At 45.5% G+C, this 13,806-nt stretch overlaps 1 protein-coding gene across 2 annotated transcripts in view; it reads left to right on the forward strand.

The window, feature by feature from the left end:
- Positions 1-13,806, forward strand: part of SYN3 (synapsin III) — a 451,755-nt gene that overhangs the window by 15,471 nt on the left and 422,478 nt on the right. Inside the window, exon 1 of one of the 2 annotated variants that reach the window (XM_087868775.1) lies at positions 2,499-2,591. The exons of the other annotated variant lie outside the window; for it this stretch is intronic. The gene's annotated coding sequence lies outside the window, so the exon portion shown is untranslated. Of the gene's footprint in view, positions 1-2,498; positions 2,592-13,806 lie in introns of those variants that run through there. 2 annotated transcript variants of the gene reach the window in all.

The raw sequence follows: 13,806 nt of genomic DNA on the forward strand, positions 1-13,806 counted from the left end.
AGTGACAGAGGAGAGGGCTGCTCTCTGGAAGGAGTCAGCAGCAGCTGCTGGGGATCTTTGGGTGGAAATCTAGGATATGAAAGCTCTGCTTCCCGTGGGCGCTTCCTTCTGCCTGTCGCATGTCATCAACCATTGGTATCATGGTGCCTGCCCGAGGGGGCATTACTGCCGCTTGGCTAAGGCTAGCTACTTCCCAAGGCTGCTCTTGGGGGACGGTCTGGGGGCAGCAAGCCACTGCTGAGCAGGGGAGTGAGCGAGGGCACAGCATAGGTTGGCATTCCTCTAATCTATTCCTTTTTTCATTGTCTGAGTCTTCTGTTTTCTTGTTCTTTTTTTCTTTATTCAGTTTCATTATTTTATTCATCTACCCCCCCTTCTTTTTTCTTCTTCTTCCTTCCATCCTCATTTTCTTCTTAGATCTTTCTTTTTCTTCACCCTTCTTTTCTTCTTTTCAACTACTAACTCATTTGTTTCATTAGCAATCCATTAAGCATGTTCTCTGCGCATGCTAGCCCAGGGCACCGATAACACCTTCCCTGCACTCAGGAGCTCAGCTGCTGCAGGAAGAGGGAGGAGGGGAAATAAACAGGCAAAGCCTGCAGCAAACGGCCTAGACTCTGGAGTCAGACAAACCTGGTTAGAGTTCACCACTTCCTCCATGTGTTATCTTGGGCAAGTTACTGAACCTTTCTGAGCGTCAGATGCTTTATCTCTCAATGAGAGTACTAGAACCTTCTTCCTAGGATTGCTAGTACAGGAGGGAGTGCAGGTAGCATGCTTAGTGGAGTGCCTGGCATGTAGCAAGAATTCAGGCAATGTTGTTATTAATATAGTCTGAAAAATATTATTAGGTATCAGGATAAAGGAAGGGAGAGAGAGAAAACCACTTTTCTGTGTCTGGTTCTTGCCCCTGAAAGTAAGAATCAAAGATATGCCACAGAGTTCCTCAGGTCTGAACCCTTCATTTTATAGATAAGCAAAGAAGCCGATGGGCAGAGGGCTGACTTGCCTTGGGGATGCCTAGGGATAGAGTGGAGAAAACCATCTGAGTTGAGTCCTTACTCCACAAAGAATCGTGGTGGCAACTGTGAAACTTGTACTCTACCTTTCTGGGCCTCAGTTTCCTCTGTATGTAAAGTGAAAAATAACAAGGGATTACTGTTAGGACTAATTGGTTTAATATATGAACAGGGCTTAAAACACTACCTAGCACATAGGAAACATTATATAAATATTAGGTGCTATTATTACTGTTACTAGTATTACTATTATCATCATCATCACTATTGTTAGGGTCACACAGTGGGCCAGTGGTGGTGGTCGCCACCCCCGTCCTTTAGTGGAAATATGTATGCTAGCCTTGCCCACACCTGCCCCTTTGCACGAACGGTGAGGCTGCCAGCTTTCCTAGCCTACAAGAGGGAGCTGTGTCCCCATAATTGTAGCTGAGCCCGCGTTATTGAGCTGTTCCCAGAACCTTTTGAACCAGTGCCTGGATTCAGGCTCTCTGAGGTGAAGGGCACTGCAGAGTCTGTCACAGGGCTGCCAATAGGTGTCAGGTTACAGGGAGTATCCCACTGATGTTTAGCACCAGGAGAGTTGGGGGGAGGGTGGCCAGCAAGCCAGGGTGGCACAGTGGTTGAAGGGCTGCATTTGGAGATGGACTAAACTGATGTGGAGGCAAGACTGAATTTTGCCATGTATCTGCTCTGCAGGTCACTTCACCCCCTTCAGCCTCAGTTTCTCATCTGTAAAGTGGGGTTAATGGTAGTATTTGCTTTACAGGGGTCTGTGAGGATTAATGAGATGATACTTGTCATAAGCTCAGTGCTAGTAAGCAGTGGGCCACATGGTAGCTATTACTTTCTGCTCTTTAAGAGAAAAGTGCTCCCTGTCTGGAGGGAGTGAAGTGTATGTCTAGCAACTATACACTGACATCCAGAGAATCTTGTATTTTAATTGTGGTAATTTTGGAGTCAGAAAAAAAACACTAGCTGAAGACTCAGGAGACCTGTGTTCTGGGCCTGGCCTGGCCTCTACTTCATTGAGTGGCCCTGGACAAGTCACTTCCTTTGTGCATTGTCTCCCCATCGTCATCCCCATCTCCCCATCAGCTGCCACACTGTATAGTTCTGTGTGTTTCACAGGGGTCCCCTCCAGGTCCAGCCCCACCAGGTAACAGTCTCTGCCAGGGCACAGCCCACGCCCCCCTGGAATCCCAGAATTCTTCACCAGATGCTTCCCAAGTTCCCAGTGTGCCAGTCCTGCGTCCGAGTGCTGTGTGTGGTGCCAGGATGAGGATGGAGTGGGCGGGGTCACAGGGGAATCTGGCAGGACGTGAACCCATTCTTAATATCAGGAAACCCCTGCTGGATAATGGAAGAAGATGCACAGTGGGCCCCCCTTATCCGTGGTTTCACTTCCTGCAGGTTCAGCTACCTGTGGTCAACCTCCATCTGGAAGCAGATGGTATCCTGGGGTATCGTCAGAAGGTCATAGCAGCCTTTACGCTGCGTCCCCATACCCCCGTCATCCACCTCACTTCATCTCATCACGTAGGCATTTTACCATCTCACATCATCACGAGAAGGGTGAGTACAGCACAAGATATTCTGAGAGAGAGACCACATTAATATAACTATTATTATAGTATATGGTAATAATTGCTTTATTTTATTATTAGCTATTGTTGCTAATCTCTTATAGTGCATAATCTGTAAATTAAACTTTCTCATAGGAAGAAAACAACACAGAGAGGGTTTGGTACCATCTGCGGTTTCAGGCACCCATGGGGTGTCTGAGAACATATCCCCCGTGGATAAGCGGGGCCTTCTGTGGTTGGTGAAGGACACTAGGGTCAACATTAAATGGAGCGGTCAGGGAAGGACGTGGAGGAAGTGACATTGGAGGTGGGACCTGAATGGCAAGGAAGGAGCAAGGGGAAGACAGACGGAAGAACATACCAGGCAGAGGGAAGAGCAAGTGCTGAGGCCTGAGGGCAGTGGGGCAGGGGTGCTGGAGAGTGAGGCCAGCTTGTTTGAGAAATAGAAGGGCCAGTTTAGATTGGACGTAGACAATGAGTGAAGGGAAGGGAAGGGAGTCTAGATGATGTGTGTTCCCCCCCGCCCCCTGCAGGCTGTGAAAGAAGCTTGAGTGCCATCCAGACCACAGTGGGGGCCATGGCAGGGGAGCAGGTGCAGGGTGCAGGAGGGCCGGGAGGGCAGAGGGGAGCTTCCTTGTGGGTCCAGGTAAGGATGTCAGCGGCTCAGACCCTGGTGGTGGCCATGGAAGTGGAAGAAGTAGATGCATTCAGAGGCTGTGTTAGGGAGGAGGGTTGATGATGGCCTGTGGGGGACAGCTGGAGAGAGAAGAATTGTGGGATCTCCCCATATTTCTATCTTAAACAACCAAGTGTGGTATTTACTGAGATTGGAAGATGAAAAGAGGGCAGTTTGGGGTGGTGGAGATGGCAGGATATGGAGTTCTGTTTGGGACGTGTTAAATTTAAGATGCCTAATAGCATGCTTTTGCTGCTCTCCAGAGTAAACTTGCTAAATTACTCATTAGGGTGGCACCTGCCTGCCAGAAGCAGTGCCAGGCTGGCCATCTGCCTGCCAAGCTTAGGCAGGAGGCTGCGGACACCTGAAGGTGATAGGATTGGATGTGCAGTACTCAATCTGCTCTCCTCAGGGGTGTGCTCTCTCCCTGTCTCTCTCTCTCTTTCTCTACTTCTGTCTCTGTCTCCCTGTCTCTCTCACTCTCTCTGTCTCTATCTGTCTCTCTCTATGTCCTCTGTCTCTGTGTTTCCCTGCCTCTCTTTCTCTGTCTCTTTGTCTTTCTGTCTCTGTCTCTCCCTGTCTCTCTGCATCTCTCTATTTCTCCCTGCCTCTCTGTGTCTCTGTATGTCTCTCTCTCTGTGTCTCTCTCTATGTCCTTCTCTGTCTCCCTGTCTCTCTCTGTGTGCTTCTTTGTCTCTCTATCTCTCCCTGTCTCTCTTTGTGTATCTGTGTATGTGTGTCTATCTCTCCCTGTCTCTCTTTGTGTCTGTATGTGTTTGTGTCTCTATCTGTCTCTTTCTTTCTTTCTCACTTGTCAGTAGCTTCATTCAGATGTTCCAGGTAAAGCTGGTATTTCCCCACATTTCAGTCCTTCTTCTTTTGCCCAAGTGTGCCTCTCAAAAGGCTCCTGTGTCTCTAGGAAGAAGGTTACTTACTTGGTTCTGTGTGTTTTCTGATCTGACAGAAGGAAACACCATGTCTGGTTCCTGGACCTTGGCAATGCTGGCATCTCTCCTTGACTCTGGGTTCCCAGCTGTGCCTGCTACTGTCTCTAACTCAGTGAGTCCATAGCCAGACATGGTCCCTCCCCCAAAACCACAGGGACAGGTGTGCACAGGGCTTTGCAGGGACACAGAGCAGCTCTTTTAATCTCTATTGGTTGGTGAGAATAGTCAGGGAAGCCTCCCTAAGGGAGAAGGGAATGAGCTGCATCAGAAGTAACCAGCTAAGAAACACAGGAGAGCAAAGAAAGGTCATGGCAGGCAGAGGGAACAGAGATGTGAAACCATTGTGTGGGGGCCAGGGTGTAGATGACCAGGAACTCTGAGCAGCTCTGTAGAGCTACTAAGCTATGTTTATGGCACCCAAGAAGCCAGATTCCAGGCTTACGGAGGCCCAAGGTACCATGATGTGAGAGAAAATCAATAGGGCCTGGCCCCAGAAAGCCCTGCGTTTGAATCCTAATACCATGGAGGGGCAGTGCTGCCTAGTGATTAGTATCATGCCCAGTGGAGCCAGGTTGCCTGGTTTTGAATTGAAGCTCTGCCACTTAGCAGGGTAACTTTGGGCCTCAGTGTCCACAACTATAACGTGCAGGTGATAATAGCACACCTACCTCATACGCTAGAGGAAGGATGGCATGAGTTAATGTGTGTCTAGTACTTAGAACAATGCCTGACAGGACTGTAATGATGATTCACAAGTTGAGTGACCATGTAGATTACTTATCATCTCTAGTTCTCAGTTTCTTCCTCTATAAAGTGGGGGTGATGGCACTTCCTGAGCAGGATCGATCAATCGATTGATCGATCTGTCTATCTATCCATCCTGCTCACGATAGCGCAGTGTTTGGCATTTCATAGATGCTAAGTAAATGATAGCAGTTAGTTTTACATTGTAGACCCTATAGAAGGGAGTTCTGTATGGATTAAAGAAATAGTATCAACTTCCAAGTCCCTTTCAAATTCAAAATTAGTTCCTGAAAAAGCAGCTCTGATTTAATGGAGAAATAGAAGACAAAGAATTAAGAAGGAAGAAAAGAAAAGAAGGAAAGAAGAAGAGAGAGGGAAGAGGAAAAGAAAGAAAGCCCAGATTCTAAGAAGGAACCTCCTTGGAAGCACTCTTTGTAAATGGGACAAAGACAAAAATGACGGAGCTGATGCTGCCCCACTTGCATTTTCTGAGCAGGCCCACATGCAAGATGAGGCACCAGGAGCTCTGCTGAGGGAATCATCAAGGGTGATTCCCTCCTGCATTCCCCTGCTCCGAACCACACTCTGCACCCCACTGGCATTCCCAAACCTCAAACCTTCCTGACTTCATATAGAGATAATCCAAATGTTCTTTTTCCGGGCCTGTTGCTGCAAAATGAGGTGTGGGCAAGAGGACCTTCAGACAGGTGCTGCTCCAAGGGCATGCGCATTGGGGAACACAGACCCACAGTGATGTTTCCAGAGACTTGGATGTTCCCTTGGATACTGAGTTTTCCCATTGTATACCATAGCCAGGTTTCCTCAACAAAATCAGGACAGAGAGGTTTTCTGTGTTTTCATTGGCAGGGATTGAGGGAGCAGAGCATTCACAGCTCTGAGCCTGGAAGAAGTGGCTAGCACTTGTGTTTCTAACCAGGTAGATGGGCATGGCAGCCATAGCTCTAGCATTTGCAGATGTTCTTCCAGGAGTTGGGAAGTAGTCACCCCTGGGGGAACACGACCCCATCAGGGCCAGTCCTTGAAGGAGGGCTTCAGGACCCCAGTCATTGATTCAAGGCAGAGATTGGATACTGCAGTCTTGCTGGATTACTGGTGGCTAGTGAACCAGAGAGCCCAACAGACCACAGAAAAGAAAAAACCTAAGCAAGGTCAGCCCTTGGGTCACTCAGAGATTTAATGTTAGGGGTAATAGGCAGTGGTATGTTAACCTCAGGATTATACAGGAGCCTTGGGTACTCTTGGACAAGCTCAGCACGTGACTGGCAGAAAAGGTGATCTGGGGACCCGAGAAGCCCCAGCCCTTATAGTTGGTTTTAGAAAAGTGAGTTAATCCTAAATCCTTTCAAACAGGGCCATAGAGAGTATAGATTAGAATTTTCTCAGGAAATAGAGAAAGAATCAATCAATCAATTAATTAATTCTATTATCTACTGAGGTTGTTCAAGGTGCTGTGGATACAGAGCTGAAACACAGACTCTGCCCTCAGTGATCCTGAGACCTAAGCCAGTCATTGCTGTATTAGGAGCCACTTCTATGACAAATAATCACAAACTCAGTGGTGTAGATGATAAGCATTTTTTTTACTCATGCATCTTCCAGTTGACGGGGAGCTGACTGATCTTGGTTGGACTCGTCTAGGCAGCTCTAAGGTCCTGCTTGAGTCTAGGTCTTCTCTAAGTGTCTCTGTTCCTCCTTGGATCCATGGGACATGATCTCAGGGCATTGGCAGAGGTACCAGAGGGCAAGTGGAAACACATGGTGTCTCACAGGTCTATGGCTCAGAACTGGTATACTGTCATATCAGCCAGAACTAGTCACATGGCTGAGCCCAAAGTCAGTGGGCAAGGAGTCACTCAGCTTCTAGTGGAAAGAACTGCAAAGTCACTTGACAAACTGTGTAGATTCTGGGAGGAGTACAAAATTGTAACTAATAATTCAAACTATAAAATTGCCCATCCCAACGTAGGTGTGTTCATCTATGTATAAATCATGAGTACTTTACTAATATACTATAACCATAAATGTACACACAAAAAACAATTTAGATTGAAAATTTAGAAATAAAAAGTTCCAATATTTTTTTTTCCTGCACTCCAGTGCATCATTTTGAAAAACCCTCGGGGATGCACTTCCCATTTTGGAGATTCTGGTCCAGAGAAGTATTTCTCAAAATGTGGCACATACACCAACTGCAGCAAATCATTTGGATCATTTGGAGAGCTTGTTAAATGCACATTCTGGGCTATTTTTCCAGCCTGCAAAATCAGAGCCTCTGAGGGTAAAGCCTGGGAATTTGTATTGTTAAGAGCTCCAGGTGATATGGGTGCATAGTGGAGTTTGAGACTTGTAAGCCAACAGAGCAATCAATCTCTGATGGAAAGAAATCCAAGAGTGGTTTCCAAAAACAATGGAACACCCCTCTTACCCAGCCTGGAACATGCTGGGGATGGTCAGGAAAGCCGTCCCGAATGAGTGGTGCAGGAGATGAGCGCTGAAGGAAGGGGACACTTAACCATGATGTGCAGAGAAGGCTGTGCCAGGCAGAGGTCACTGTGTGTGGGAGAGCTGTCCTTGAGATGGACCTGCCATGTTCAGGGAGCCCTATGGTTAGCACATGTGGAGCAGAGGATCAGGGAAGGCATCTTAAAGAGTGAGTTAACAGATAAGACTGAGCCAGAGAAAGGAAAGGTGGGGGGGCAGGAGTGGTCTGATCCAAGCTGGAGGTGAGAGGGCTGGAGTTTCCAGCCTGAATGTGAGGCTTATCTTGGAGGCCATGGCAACCACAGAAAAATTTTCTGCAGGAGGTGGCATGATCATGTCTAGTCCAAGAGGTCAGTTGGCTTCCATGTAGGCAAGGGGCTAGAAGTGGAAACAGGTGTGTAGGCTGTCACACTTGCACCCGAGAGAGATGAGGGTGGCCCGGCCCTGCAGGGAGGAGAGAGATGAGATTGGAAGCCAGAGTCATTTAGAGACAGAATCCATGGAACACTGGAGAAGCAACAGCAGGAGAATCAAAGAGGTATCTTTGGGAGTTGAGCCTGACTGGAGTGACTATGAAGTGGTGACGGAAGCAGAGCTGTTCGCCCTCAGGAGTGGGGCTTGCCCAGAGGGGCCTGCATTCCAGATGATCACCAAAGTGGGGAGCTCTCTGGCCCCAGTTTAGAATGAAAATCTCTGGAAATAATATTGTGGAACATACCCCCAAAGTACATATGGTTTATTTTTTTTAATAAGGTAACATTGCTAAAAGTCACCTTTATTTATTTTAAGGACCCATCATGGGCAGCAATCACAGAGGGAGCCCAAGATGGCCATTTGGCTCCAGACCTCAAGTGATCAAGGGCCTCTTTTTAGATTTTTGTCATGACCCTCAGATGAAGGTCTGGCTCAATCAGAGACAAGCCAGTGTGACTGTCAGGTAACACTAAGCTTGTGTCCCAATCCTATCTGGTGCTGCATGGAAAGCTTTATAAATTCTATCTGTAAATGAATCCTGTGGTTATTTTGTGGGTTATAGTTGCTTTATAATTTTAGGTTAAAAACTTGAACTTGTTTGATATAAATGCTCTTGTACATGCATATTTTTTTGTGACCCTGTTTTGGCATTTATTTATTTGAATATATTTTGGATTGGGGTGGGTAGTCTCAAATAAATGGAAGACTCTCACTTCTCTTGATCCCTGGGAGACTCTCTTCCATAAAATTTCCTGACACCCCAGCGTGCTCTCCAACAAGGGGAGGGAGTTATTGGTGCAGAAGCTTCTCTTACCCACGTATCCTAGCTCTAAAGCCTGAATCCTCTTGGCTGGGGACCCTCAGTGTCCCACCTGTGGGAAAAAGAGTGTTGCCACTCACAGGAGATCAAGGCCTGTGTGAGTGGATTGGAACTCATCAATGACAGCACATGCTTTCCTGTAGGTGTGGCTGGAACAGAGCTCTGCAGATGAAAGACCCTGCAGGTCTGTCTGTATGTGGAGATGGAGCTGCTCCCTTGGCAGATGAAAGTTTGACCTTTCTTCAGGAAATTAAGTGTCTCTTAGTTTTGCAGCCTGAGTGGCACAGCCTCTGGATTCTCAGGCTCACCGTAGGCTCCCACACTGCATGTGTTCTTCAGTATATTGATGAAGCTAAGCCCATGTTGTCTCCATGAATTTTTAAACTTTCAGCAGAAAGGGTATTAGCAGCTCTTAATTACTCAAATGCTGGTTCCTAATGGGGAAGGAAGAAGAAAATCTGTCAGCGTTTGCCAAACAGAAGATGGAGAGAGAATTTTTGAGACTTGGTGTGTTTACATAAGGGAGGAGGGCACTAAAAATTAAATCAAATATTCCTTTGCATTATTCCAGTTGTGGTTCAGTTTAGGCTTATGTGTCAGACGCTGTGATGGGTACTTTCCTTGTATATAATCACACTTGTAGTCTTCACAAGCAAAAGGTGAGTGTGGTTTAATTTCATAATGTTATTTTAAACAGATTCACTCAACAAGTATTTATTGATCCCCTATGACATGCTGGATACTTTTCTAAGTGCTTGGGATACAACAGTGAACAAATCAGACAATAATCTCTGTACTTGGGGGACTTTCTATCAGAGGGAGCAGAGAATCAACAATAAGCAAAATAAATAAGTATATAGTTGTTGTTGTTTTTTTTTAAAGATTTACTTATTTGAGAGAGAGAGTAGCCCACATGGAGGTGGGGAGAGACAGAGGGAGAGAGAGAATCTCAAGCAGATTCCCTGCTGAGTGAGGATCCTGACACAGGGCTCGATCTCACAATCATGAGATCATGACCTGAGCTGAAATCAAGAGTGAGGCACTTAACTGGCTGAGCCACCCAGGCGCCCCAACAAGTATATAGTTTTATGGAGGCAGTGCATGCTATGGAAAAAACAAGTGGAATGGGGAAGGAGAGATCCAAAGTACCAGACGGTTTAACATTGGGTGGTCAGGAGGAGGCCTCGCTGAGAAGGTACATTTGAGCAAAGATCTGAATGACATGAGAGGGTGAGACATGCAGGTTTCTGCAGAAAGAGCGTTCCAGGTGAAGGAACAGCCAGGGCAAAGGCAGCTGGTGAGCAGGAAGGTCAATCGTTGGAATTCATCTTCCTTTATTTTCTAAGATATATGTCGGGCCTCGAATGTTCCTTAACTAACGTCCCATTGTAGGAGATCCAGGTAATAGCCCATGAAACATTGTGCCATTGACATTTGCAGAGCACTTTAAAGGTTAGAAAGCAATTCCATGTGGGGCGATGGAACTGTTCTGTACCCTGGTTGTGGCAGTGGTTACATAAATGCATTAAAATCCATAGAACTCTACACCAGAAAGTCTGTTTTACTCTGTTAGCTTAAAAAGTAAATATTTTGAAAAGCAACTTAATGCATTTTCTTTTGGTCTGCTCCAAGACCTGTGAAGTAGGAAGGGTAGGGATTAGTAGCCCTGCTTTGCAGATCAAGAACCTGTGGCCCAGAGGTTACTTAGCTGCGAGAGACAAAGCTGGGTCTCAAAATCAGATCCTTTCCAAAGCCAGTTCTCATGTGAATACTGCAGTCCCTGCCACATTGTCTCCCAGACTAATGCTGACCACACTGTTTAGACCTTCAGGCAATGGGACATGCACATTGTCTAAAGAAAAATCAGAATAATAACAGCACCTAACACAGATTGCTCATCATATGCCGGTACTGTTCTAGATATATTTTAGATATGTTCTAGATACTATTAGACTATCCCCACCATACAGGTGAGAAAACTGAGGCACAGAGAGGTTAAGAAATTTGCCTGAGGCTGTGTAGGGAGTAGGTAGCAGAGCTGTGATTAGAACACAGGCCAGCTCTCTCCAGGGTCCGTGAGCTTAACCTCTGTCCTGTTGTGTTCAGCACCAGAATGCTGAGGCCGTGATAGTCTTTAGCCTGGGTTTGGTAGAGGTCTTGCACTTAAGAAGCCCCCCCCTCCTTTTTTTACAGAAAGGCTTTTTTTTTTAGTTTAAGGTTCACAACAAACTAAGGGGAAGATACAGAGATTTCTCATATATCCCCTACTCACACACAGGCATAGCCTTCCCCACTATCAACTTATCCAACTGAGTGGTACATTTGTTACAATTGATGAATCTACACTGACACATCATAATCATTCCAAACTCTGTAGTTTACTTTATGGTTCACTTTTGGTGTTGTATATTCTGTGGGTTTGGACAAATGTATAGTAACATGTATCCATCAGTATGGTATCATGCAGAATATATATGCTGTTCTAAAAATCCTCTATGCTCTGCCTATTCAGTACCCACCCCCTAGCCCCAGCAACTCCAGGCAACCATTGATCATTTTATTGTCTTCATAATTTTGCCTTTTCTAGAATGTGATATAGTTGGAGTTATAATTATACTGTATGTAGTGTTTCAGACTTGCTTCTTTCACTTAGTAATGCACATGTAGGTTTTCCCATGTATTTGCATGAGTTGATAGCTCATTTCTTTTTTCCACTGAATAATATTCCATTGTCTGGATTACGACAGTTTATTTATTCAGTCATTACTGAAGGACATCTTGTTTGCTTCTAAGTTTTGGCAATTATGAGTAAACATGGTAATATAAACAAAATTGGTGGGTTTTTGAGTGATCATAAGTTTTCAGCTCCATTGGGTGAATACCAAGAAGCATGATTGCTGGATAGTATGGTAAGTGGATGTTTAGTTTTATAAGAAACCACCATACTGTCTTCCAAAGTGGATTTACCATTTTGCATTCCCATCAGCCATCTGTTGCTCCACATCCTCACCCACATTTGGTGCTGTCAGTGTTCCATTCTTATAGGTGTATAGTAGTATCTTGTTGTTGTTTTAATTTGCATTTTCGTGATGACATTCGATGTGGAACATCTTTTCATATATTTATTTGCCATCTGTCTTATCTTCCTTGGTGAGATGTCTGTTAAGGTCTTTGTCTCATTTTTTAATTTATCAGTGTGTGAGCCAAGTCTATGGTAGGAATGATGGAGAGGAGTGGATGATATTAAAGGTGCTGGGAGAGACAGCATTGACAGGGCCTGGTGACTGAGCGGCTGAAATGGTGAGGGTCATGAAGGAGCGAAGTGTGAGTGTCCAGTTTCTGGCCTGAGTGAGTGGACAGATAGTGGGAAGTGGGGGGGCCCAAGTGCATAAACTTATTTGAGAATGAGCAAGGAAGTGAATCTGGGGTGTCTGGGAGACATCTGAGCAGAGATATTCACTCTCCGGTCTAGGCTGATCGGTTGTTCATCTTTTCCCAAAGCAGCCGGTGTTACTATTGTTGGGCAGCTCTCATTCTTATGGAGTCTTTCCCACTTTTTTTTTTTTTTAAGATTTTATTTATTTATTTATTTACTTACTTATTTAGAGAGTGTGAGCAGGTGGTGGGGTTCAGAGGGAGATGGAGAGAGAATCTCAAGCAGACTACCTGCTGAATGGGGAGCCTGACACAGGGCTCATTCTCATAACCCCAAGATCATGACCCAAGCCGAAATCAAGAGTTGGATGCTTGACTGAGCTACCCTGGTGCCCCTGAGCCACCCTAGTGCCCCTTACTTATTTAGAGAGTGTGAGCAGGTGGTGGGGTTCAGAGGGAGATGGAGAAAGAATCTCAAGCAGACTACCTGCTGAATGGGGAGCCTGACACAGGGCTCATTCTCATAACCCCAAGATCATGACCCAAGCCGAAATCAAGAGTTGGATGCTTGACTGAGCTACCCTGGTGCCCCTGAGCCACCCTAGTGCCCCATCTTTCCCACTTCGATGAAAAACTTGTGCCCCTATGATTTACAACTTACTTCTGTCTTATGGGTCAACCAACAATTCTGAGAAGTCTTCAACCTTTTTTTTACCCTTCCCAGTAAAGTCTGCCTTCCTGCCACAGCCTCCAAGAAGTCAGCTTGCAAAGTTGTGGGGTTTTTTTGTTGTTTTTTTGGTTTGTTTTTGGTCTTTCTGGTGTGGCCACTCCTGCCCTCTAGTGGCCATTTGTGGGGCAGCATAGGGCTGAGTATTACCCTGCTCTACTCCATTCTGTTCCGGAGAGACTTCGTGTCCTTCTCTTCCTCCCAGAATCGGCTGTTAATTAATCTTTGAAGTCCTGTCAATCTAGTATTATATTAACTTTCCTTTCCTATCCAGTAGTTTAAAAATGGAAGAGGTTCAGACTGAGTAATAACTCAGCAGCTCGTGTTGGACTAATTCTCTCATAGATGATAATTATAAACTTTGAATAAAATATTTAAAAGAAACTATTTGAGGTTTCTGGAGAGAAACAAAAAGTAGGTAGAATCTGGATGGGATTTGACCCTTGAAAGAAGAGAATCATACCCACTAAGCGAGATATACATTTATGTGACTCTTCCTGAAAGCGTTCCCCAGTCCACGTGGCATGGAGCAGCTAAACCAAAGCAGAAAGCTGCAGTTGTATTGGTTTGACAAGTCAGCAGACAGAGTATAGGTTAACAAAGTGGCTAGAAAATGAGGAAAGCTAAAGAGATGCCCGGCTCCATCCTCAATAAGATTGACTGACGCCTCTGTTAAAACTGTATTGCAGTTCAATTCATTTCTGTTTTTCCTACTTGCCTGCAGTTGTTAATCTTGGGAGCACTCTCCAATAAACTTCCTGTTTGCAAATCACATAGCAGAATCGTCCTCCCTGGCTGAGGAACCTGAGTTGCAACAATCCAGTTGATATTTATAGAACATTACACTGAACAACTGCAGAATACCCATTCTTTTCAAGTGCAAATGGAACATTCATGAAGATAGAGCCTACTGAGCCATAACATGAATTTCAATGAATG

Source organism: Ursus americanus, chromosome 17 (genome assembly GCF_024610735.1).
Source record: "Ursus americanus isolate L20-20 chromosome 17, mUrsAme1.1.p, whole genome shotgun sequence".
NCBI lineage: Eukaryota > Metazoa > Chordata > Mammalia > Carnivora > Ursidae > Ursus > Ursus americanus.